The following is a 10,444-nucleotide window of genomic DNA, read 5'->3' on the forward strand; positions in this document are numbered from 1 at the left end:
ACCCACTTCGAAGGGAAACTCAAAACACAAACACACACACAGGCCATCACCAAATTTGTAGGGAGATGCACCACTGGTCACTACCCAAAAAGCAACCATCAGCTGCTTTCCAGCAGACAAAGTTAATTTGCATTTCAATGAACAAGAAACGTTTGCATTGCAATCAATTTGCTGCAATTACAGAGCTGTAAAATAGTTCAAAGATAATGAAAGACAGAAAATCTAGAAGGGAGAGCCAACAGGACACCCAGCAATTTTTTTTTTTTTTGACATTACAAAGTCTTTTGACTTACAGCTTCTCCTGACAAAATTCCAGGCATACACGGAAGTAGAAACACCAGGATTGCCCACACGTGTCACTGAACTCTAACGAAGGTCAGTGCCAGACGCCCTACGTCCACACCAACAGCAAGATCTTGAAGCAAATTCCAGACACCATCACATCATCTCATTCACAAGTAATCTAATGAGTAGTTCTTAAATATTTTAGAGACAGAAATGACATAATCCTACTGAATTTTAGAAAAATCTGTCTGGTTGCCAAGTAGAGAAGGACTGAAAAAATTAGCCAAGGCCGAAAGCCGAGCTCCAGCTGCTGCACACGCGTGCACACACCACACACCGTGTGTCCACCACATGGGGCACACGCCACACACTGCATACACACACACAACACATGGCCCCTCCCCGTGGGCCCCTCTGTACCCGACCTGACAGCTCCCCTCTAAGTCAGCCCTGTCCCTAGGCCCTGCCTGCCAGGGCCCCCCTCCCCCACCAGCCTGGAATCTCAGAGGCTCCGGTTCTCAGTGGCCACCTACGGCCATCCTCAGCCCTCTGTCCACCTCCCATCCACCAGCCAGAATGATTGCTTCGAGACACAAATGCGGACACATTCCTCCTCTGCCTGAAACTCTCTGCAGCCCCAACGCCCACAGACAGAGACCCATCAATGTTCTCGGCCTGCCCTCAGCCTCCCCAGGTACTGCGACCCAGCCCTAGAAGCACAGCCAAGACGCCACCTCTCTAGGAAGCCCCGTGACCCCACCAGTGTGGATGCATCAAAGGCAAGCCACTAGCACGATGAAGACCACCCCAGAATGGAACTTCAGGGGTGGGGGGTGAGACCTACGTGTCCCTGAATCTTCAGGAACATGCACCCCTCAACCGGGACGCTCACGAACGTGTTGGATGAACCACAAGCAGTCCTGCCACCAGGCCTGGCTCCCACCATTGAGACCTCCTTAGGGCCTGTCCAGGTTATTCTTTAGGAAGGGTACCAGGGGCTGGGGTCACCGTGCTTGGCCAGCTGTCCTGTCTTCTCTCCGGCAGTGCTCAGAACCAGCCACTGGGTGTCAGGCTTGGGCTGCTTTGCACAAAGCCCACCTGGCCTAGGAGACAGAGGGGCTCCTGCCCATCACCGCCAGCCTTCGGGAAAATGGCTGCCCCTCGTGCGTTGTACAGAGCTAATCTGAGAGGCCCTCTTGGGAGAGGGGCACTGGTCACCCTCCTTCCTGTGAGTGGGATGTTGAAAGCCACAGAGCCACAGGCTCTTAAGAGGGCACAGCCAACCTGGACACCAGGTGTGACATGTCTGGCTAGGGTTGTCACGGCGACTGGAAAGCTCATAGGTGGGTGGCAGCTGGGCCCTTGCTGACTCACCCAGGGCAGGTGTGGGGCACACAGACCTGGCAGCTCCTGGAGCTTCAGGAAGAGGCCGGGTAAGACAGAAATGCTGTCTTGACAGAGCCCCGAGGACATACTAACACCACCACAGGCCTCCAGTCCAGTAACAGGACAGAGACAGAGCCCAGGGTAGCACTTGCAGGGACTCTGCATCCAAGAAGGGAACCCTGCGGGCCCCTCACCGCCTCCATCCCCCATCCCCAGGCTGGCCTGTCTGATCTGGGCAGGAGGCTGCCACAAAGCTGCACCAGAGCCTCTGCCCTGACACTGGGCCTCTGGGCCCCTCACCGCCTCCATCCCCCATCCCCAGGCTGGCCTGTCTTCAGCTGGGTCTGGGGATCCCCGCCTCCGCCCCTTCTCCTGACCACTGCCAGGGTAGTAGCAAGAGGCCCCCCATATGCCCTGGACCAAGGCCCTGGCCCAGCTCAACCTAAGTGGCAGCCTCCTTGGGGCTCAGCCCTCAGGCTGGGGCTTGGCACACGCACAGCACGCCAGTATCAGTGTCTGTCCCTTGGGCGGGCAGAGGGACCAGTGAACCAAAAGCGGAGTCCAGAGCAGCCCCACCAGCAGGAGGCCCAAGGCGGGGCAGGGCCGTGGCCGGGGTCAGCAGGCTGAGTCCCCTCTCCACTCCCGGGGCACCCTTCCTTCAGCAGCCAACACCAACTTGTGGCACAAACAACAGGGCTGGTACGGAGGACAAGGACTGGGAGGGAGAGGCCGGAGCCAGCCCCAACGGCTCCCAGCTGAGCCCTGCCCCCTCGCCCACACCAGCCCCAACTCTGGACTGCTTCCCCTGGCCCCGGGCACAGCCCCTCAAACCCCCTCCCAGCACCCACAGTGCCCCCTGCCTTGGAGCCGGGCAGACCCCTGGCCTGCTGGTCTCCACCATGGCAGGACCCCATGCACCAGCCACAGAGACTGAAGAGAAGGTGACGGTGGAAGTGGAGACCCTGGAAAATGTCTCCCCAGGGGGACAGGGGAGACTCAGGAGCAGGAACACTCACTGCGGCCGCGCGCTGACCCAGAGTGGGGCACGGGAAAGTCTCCACCGGTCACGTGTGAACATGAGCGAGATGCTGTGAACACGGGCCAGGGAGTACACGCGTGTCGCAGGCACCTGTGCAGGAGGAGGCGGGGCAGCGAGCATGGGACCCGGGGCCCCAGGCCTACCCTGTCCACCAGGCCCTATCACCAATGCCCTTCCCGCCGGAGACGGCCCCTCGCCAGTGCCCGGCCTCGGGGACCATCCCGGACAGCCGCACCCCACTGTCTGGATGTGAAGACAACAGGCACTGTGGGGCCGGTGTGGGCAGTGGGCGTGGTACAGGGCCCCAGGGTCAGCAAAGCTTCTCCATCAGGCTCAGGCCGGGCTCCATCGTCTGAGCTTGGGGTCGGTGCCAGGCAGGTGGGAAGGGGCAACCTTTCCTAGCAGGACCCGCCACTCTGGCATACCAGCTGCCGGCTCGGCCTGTCCTCCCCTGCCCAGGAGTTGGGGAGGCCCTGGGAGACGGGAGGGCTGTGTCCCCCTGGCCTCACTCCTCCAACATCCCCCCACCCCCGCATCACCGGCTCACAGAGAGCCGGGTTCAAGGTCAGCCCGTCTGGCCACACCTGTGGGAAAAGCCGCTGCCCACACCCCCCAGGGACCAGAATCAAGCTGAGCTGTGTGGCAGGAGCCCCACACGGAGGGACGAGCCCTGTCCACCTCCAGGTCCTCCCTCGCCCTGGCCTTATGGCCTGAATCGTGGCTCTGCAGGAATGTTATAAGCCCAGACCAGCTTTGCCTGCCCACTGACCTTTGGCATCAACGTGCGGACGGATGGCCTGTTCCTGAGTCCCTCTCTGGCCCAGGGTGCTGGGCCATTCCAGGCCTAGGTGGAGGGAGTCAGACACACCCGCGGTCTCCCGGCCCCCACGCGCATGTTTACAGACACAGTATGCCTGTGACCCCTCCTCCAGAGACACATCGGGCCGCCCCCCCACCCGCCCTCCCTGGGCTCTCAGAAGCTCTGCTGGAGGCCAGGAGCAGACATCCCTCCACTGCCTTCCCCAAGTGCGCCAAGCCCACCTGGGAGACCACCCACAAACTCAGGCGGGCCCCCAGGTCCCACCCATTAGGGCCTGTTTCTGGTTGTTGAAGCCTGGGCAGCAAGGAGGGAAAAGTCACCACCAAGAAGCCTCCGGTCTGTGGCTCCACGTGAGGCCCCCCACCTCCCGCTCCGAGCTTCTGGGGGAATGGAAGCAGCAGCCCCAATGAGCCTCCCAGGCCGAGAAGGGCTGGGCTGCCTTGGGGGCCATCGGCCTCCATCCTGCTTGGGTGTTTCTCAGCTTGCGTCTGGAGGGGGCAGGGGATGGGCACGTGGGGCAGGGCAGGTGCCAGAGCCCAGGCAGGCCATGAGCAAGCAGCCTCAAGGCCCGGCCGACTGCCTCAAACCCTGCTTCCCAAAGGCCTCAGGTGGGGTTGGTGCCGCCCACAGCCAGCTGCACTCTGGATGTTGTCCTGTCCTCTGTCCTGGCTGCCCCGACAGACCCCCAGGGCAGGGCTCCTGCAAAGGACCCCCAGCCTCCTTGGTCCTCTCCGCCCCTCACCCCCAGACCCTCTCCCTCTGAGGACCCGGCGGGACCATCCTCCCCCCTCCAAACTTCCACACAGACAAGAGCCAGTACCCCCGGTACCCCCGGTAGGGCAGACAAAGCCCGTGGCCCCTTCCTCCCCACAGGCGTCTCCCACCCCTGTGGCCCTCTATGCGCCACACACACACAAGACCCTCTGCTCTGTTTCCCCATAGCGTGCCTCGTCCTAGACCACAGCTCAGGCTGTCCTGATGCTTCCCTTCCATAGCGTGGGGCTTATTGAGAGCAGACTGAGCAAAAGCCCCTGTGGAACCCCTGTCTGGCTACCCCAAGCCTCTCTCACCTTCCTTGAGCAGGTTCAGGAACCCCCGAGCCATGTCGTCCTGGGCACAGCTCAGGGCCCACTGGCTGTTGGAGGAAGGGAGGCAGCTGGGCGCCTAGGGCCAGGGGGGAGTCCTGTAGGAGAGGAGCCCCCCTCCGTTTCCTAAACCCAGAGCTCTCTCTGCTTCCCTGGAAAAGAGGGAAAACCTGGTTCCCATCGTAGGGAAATGGGCCCTGAGTCACTTGCCCATTTCCAGTGAGCTATGCTCCCCGGTTACCCACTGAGAGCCACCAAGACCCAGGCACTCTCAGCAGCATTTCCCCTGAGGGGCCTCAAGCTCGCGCTGTCCCTGCTCCTGGTGAACCAGTGAGGGGGAGGCAGGAGAGCGGACAGGCCTGGACTCCAGCCAGCAGGACACGGCCCCCCCACACCCCCCAGGCCTGCCTGCACAGGGCTGAGACAGGGCACAGGGAAGCCGTGCATGTGCATAAGCGTGTGTCCCCCTGTGTCCATGTGTCTGTGCGCGTGTCTGCAGGTGCCCGTATCAGTGTGTGCGTGTGCACGTGCGGAGACCCAAGTCAACCGGTTTAGTCAGGGTGGAAAGTGACCGCCACACACAAACGACCGTGAGAATAAAGCTGTGGAGGTGAGGGCGTCTGGCCGAGCCCCACACTTAGCGGGCAGCCAGCCTGGCCCACTCCGCTCTGCTCCTCTGCCTCTCTCTCACCCCCCAACCCTCCGCTCCGGCTCTGTGTCTGCGAGGGTCCCGACTCCCCCTGCCTGCCACTCTGGGCCATGCCCCTCCCTGCCCCTGCTCTGCTCTGGGGGGGGCAAGACCACCCCTGGGGTCTCTGGATCTGCTTCCCCGAACACGTGAACCGTCGCACACAGCGATGCGCGAACCTGGGCTCACCAACACCTAGCAGGACGCGCACTGCCTTCCACGGCTCCCTCCTCCCGGGCTCCTCTCCGCTGGCAGGAAGTGCCCCGCCTGACTCATTTCTATCAATTGCACAGGCTGACCCTCCCCAGTGCCAGCCCACAGAGTAGATGAAGGGCTGGGGGAGTCGGGGCTGGGGCTCGGGGACCTGGGCCACGGTGTCGCTGTGGGGCTCCTGAGGCTGGGAAGAAGCCTCTGGGATTCATTGCCCCTGCCAGGTCGGACCCGGCTCCCGGGGGTCCTGGGCACCCACCGCCGGGACCCCCGTTCCCCTCCAGCCCCTGCTGCCGCTGGGCCCTCCGCCCTCCCCTCTTCCTGCCCCCCGTCCCACTTCAGATGTAACAGGCTGAAGGGAAGCCGGGCCAGCCCCCAGGACAGACTCAGGAGAGCAGAGAGCCTGTCTGGGAGGGACTCAGAGTCCCAGACCCCGCCAGACACTGGGGGGGTGAAACCCGGACTCAGGGTAGCCTCGGAGGGAGCCCCGTGAGGGTTCTTCTCCTTCTGACCCCGGGCTCTTCCCCCTCCCGAGGACTTTAGAAAGACTACCTGGCCCAGAGAAAGTTGGGATGGTGCTTGGTGTCTTGCTGCGAAGGGGCAAAGCAGGAGGGTTACGAAGGTGCCCTCAGGGGCAGACCGTGCTGGGAAGAACCCCCACCCCAGTCCTGGTGCTCAGGGCAAGACAGGACACCGATCGGCTCCACGCTGGCCAGAGGGCACACAGAGCCCTGGCCCCTCCTAAGGCGATCAGGGAACGGGGACCCCAGGGCGCACCCCTCCCAGGGAAGGCCCACAGGCAAGCCCAGAGTGGCCAGCCGCTCAGCACAGCCCAGCACTGGCTGTACAGCCAGGGGAATGGGGCCGTGCGTGCCCTAGGTCCCAACCTTCTCTCCATCCTGTGTCTGGTGTTCAGGAACCGTGAAATAACCCTAGCCTCACCCCCACAAGAATCCCCAAATCAAGAAGTCCAGCCCCAGACTGTAGGAAGGAGCCGCCCACAAGCCTTCTCCTCATACTTCCAGCCCTGGCCTTGCTGGTTCTCAGCCCGGAGCGCACCCCGGCCACAGAGCCCCCGCGCCCTGGGTACCCAGGGTTCAGAGGAGGGAGGACAGGGCTCCCTCCTGTCTCGGAGAGAATCGCCTCATTCAGATCTGTGACACCGGGGCTCCTCAGGGGGTGAAGTCGGCCCAGCGTCCACTCCTGGTTTTAGCTCGGGTCATGATCTCAGCGTCGTGACCTCAGGGTCGTGAGATCAAGCCCGGCGATGGCTCCGCACACAGCATGGAGTCTGCTTAAAAACTCTCCCTCTCCCTCTGCCTCCACCCTGCTCACAGGCTCTCTCTCAAATAAACAAACACACCTTTTTGTAAAAAAAAATCTGTGAAATCTGAGGGTGTTCGTGGGGGACAGTAAATTGCCCCGAAGTTCTAGCTACAGGGCCCTACACGCACCAGAAACCCAGGCCCACATTTCCCGCAGGAAGGGGAGTGAAGGCCCACTGGGGAGGCTCGGGGTCCTCCAGGACAGGCAGCAGGTCTAACCCGGAGGGTCCCCTGTTGGGTGCAGGCTCTCAGCCCTAGGGCGGCGGCGGGAGCCCTGGCTGAGGCTTGCAGGCCCCCCACACCCCGCTGTGCCCCTCTCTAGGCCCACAGCATGGGAGGCTGGTGCCCTGGTCACGGCCTCAGGCCTGGTGGCCTCGGGGTGCTGGGGCAACTACCCGGGCTCCTATCCTGACTCAGGCCCTGGGAATACGAGACTGGGGTGCTGGTGAGGGGAGAAGGCAGGTGCGAGGGTGGGAGACCCTGTGCCGGCCGCAGGCAGCTGTGTCTCCGCAGAATCATGCAGAGGAACCGTCCAGATCTGCAGCAACCCCGGGGTCTGGGTATCAGTGAACAAGACTGTGAGAGTGGCTGGTGGCAGCGGGCAGCTCACGGAGGGACCAGGAGGTGGACGAGAGGCAGACGTCTCTCCGCAGACATCCACCGCCTGTGTGGTTGCTGCCCACGTACATGTTCTCTCGACCAAAAAAACACGATGAGATGGGTTGTCTGTGAGCAAGAAATTCGGCTTCCACACAAAGACGTCCAGACCCTCAGATCCCTCCATGCAGCTGGGACCCATACCGAGCCCCCAAACACAGGGACAGAGCTTCCCCCAGAAGCCGCATGCACATACGAACACACTTGCACACGCACAGGTGCACATACTTTTACACAGATAAGGGTGCCCAAGTCCACAGAGACCCACAGACGGAGGCACAGATGTGCTCGGTGGGGCACGCAGACATGGCCCCTTCCGACTGCCAACAGGCCCGGGCACTCCAGAGACCCCGCACTGCACACCCCCACACACACAGGAACACGCACGCGCACACACACGCACACACAGGAACACACACACAGGAACACACACACACACAGGAACACACGGGAACACGCACACACAGGAACACGCACGCGCACACACACACACAGGAACACGCATACACAGGAACATGCACGCACGCACACACACACACAGGAACACGCACGCGCACACACACGCACACACAGGAACACGCACACACAGGAACACGCACACGCGCACACACGCGCACACCCCAGGGCCGCTGGCTGGAGAATCCACCCAGGCCCTTGAGCACCACGGGGACCCTGGGGATGACGACACGTGCTACCACAGCTCCTGCCCCCACTGCTCCCAGCGCTCCGAGTCACCCCGCGGGTCCGCCTCCTCCTTCACGGCTCCTTTGGCTGGTACCAGCTGCCGCCAGGCTGGAGACTCACTGGGAAGCCAGCCGCACTGAGGCTGCTGCCCAGGCATGTCCTAAAAGCTCCCCGGACGGCAGAGAGCTGACAGGGACCCTGGCGAGAGCCCGTCAGTGGGCGTCACCTCCCTCCACCACCCCTGCCCCAGCCGGCACTGGCCTCCTGCACACAACCACCGGGGTCACCAACTTCTGGTCACATGTCATCAGATAGGTCAGTGGGGCGAAGAGCAGTGGTCCCACGGGGGTGTGACTGGGAGGGCTCTGGCTTCAGGACCCCTGGATTCGAAGGGGGCAGCGGTGAGCCTGGGAGGTGTGTTTGCATGGGCACCGCCTTGATCCCATGTAGATTACATGTGGGTGGCGGGCAGGACAGGGGAGGGCGGAGAGAGACTCCGTGTGTCCTCAACCCCGGCAAAATGGCCACGGCCTCTGCCGGAGAGCATGAGGGGCTGCTGTGCTAAGCTCAGAGTCAAAGACCAAATGTCTCTTTGTCTCTCCGAACCCAGCCCCAGGAGGCCCCTACCCAGCCTCCCCACTCCCAGGCATCGCCAGCCGGCCCTGGGTCCCACCTCAGGATGCAGGCTGCTGGCCTGGGTCCCCCTGAACGCAGAGGCTCCCCGTTCCAGGCCACAACAGGCACCAACCACACTCGGGACGATGGCACCAGGCCCAACGCCACCCTCCATGAGCTGCTGCCGGCCGTGTACTCCCTGATCCACACCATGTGCTGACAGGCGACACAGCTCTCTCCACGTGATCCTGAGGGGGCCCAGCAGGACGGTGACCCACGTGTCCATCCTGAACCTGGCTGTTGCCGTCAGTCTCTTGGTGCTGGTGCTGCCCGCCCTCGTCATGGGGCCGCCACTGCTGCCCCAGCCTTTCAAGGAGCCGCTCTGCAAACGGGTGCCGGCTGTCTAGATTCTCTTCTCCAGCACCTACTTCCTGGCTACTGTGAGTGTGGACCACCACCCAGGATGCTGGCCGCCACGAGGTCCCGCCCCGGGCCCCGGCACACCCTCCTGGACAAAGATCAGCCTGTGTCTGGGTCGAGGTCACCATCATGGTGCCCTTGCTGTGGTCCACAGCAACCAGCTGCAGGCCACAAGCTGCGGGCTGAGCTCCCCAAAGCCTGAGAGAGCCTGGTTCAAGGCTGCATCCACATGCTGGTCCTGGGCTTTGTGGCATCCTCTGTGTGCTCTGTGTGGACCTGCCTCGTCGGCTGTGGGTCCCGCAACTGCACTCCACAACCAAAGCTCTGGGCAAGGCCGAGCGGAAGGCGACCGGCCTGGTTCTGGCTGTGCTGGCCATGGGCCTGCTCTGCTGGACGCCCTTCCAACTGGCCTCCGTCGTGACCCTGACCGCACACCTGCCTCAGCCGTCCCTGGCCATCCGAGTCTCCTGTGCCATCACCGGTCTCCAGCCCAGGAGCTGAAGGAGCTGTGCCAGCTCTCATCCCAACACTTTCCTCTACCCTTCCTGGGTGAGAGCTTCCGAAACACCTTCCAGAGCACCTGCCGGTGTCCAGCGGCCCGAGCGCCCCTCCCACCAGCGCCCCGCGATATCTTAGGAAAGTGCTGTCACCTCGGAGGAAGGCCCCACTTGCTCACATCCCATCACCGCCTTCTCCAAGCAGAGAGAGACTACGAAGTTAGCCACCACACCTGCAGAGACAACTGTGAGCCTGTCCCTGTCCAAGTCGGCCACCTGGACAGCCCCTGGGTGAGAGGCTGCGGGGTACAAGTCCTGCCCCCACCCCACCACTCTGACCCAGGCCAAAGCTCTTGGCACAACAGACATCCCGACTCCACTCACCGGCAGAAACACAGACAGACAGCCCAACCTCCCCGGATGCCCCTTCCCCATCCTCCTTGACAGCCGTGGTCTGGAGGAAAGAAACCCAAACTGTGATCTCTTCGAGGGGACGCTCAGGCTGGCTCCTCCCCAGACAGTACGAACAGATGATCAAAGTGGGAACACCTGGGACAGGAAAGCCACATGTTACTGCGAAGCCACAGACTCAGTCCGCAAAGGCGGCCACGGAATGCACACTCATCGCTGGAAACTTGGATGGCATTTCACCAGGATACCTGTGCCCCTCTTGTGACCTCTCTTGACCTCCCCCTGCTGTGGCCCCCTCAAATCCTGCTCTAGGACCCAGGGC

This window comes from Mustela erminea, chromosome 7 (assembly GCF_009829155.1).
Source record: "Mustela erminea isolate mMusErm1 chromosome 7, mMusErm1.Pri, whole genome shotgun sequence".
Lineage (NCBI taxonomy): Eukaryota > Metazoa > Chordata > Mammalia > Carnivora > Mustelidae > Mustela > Mustela erminea.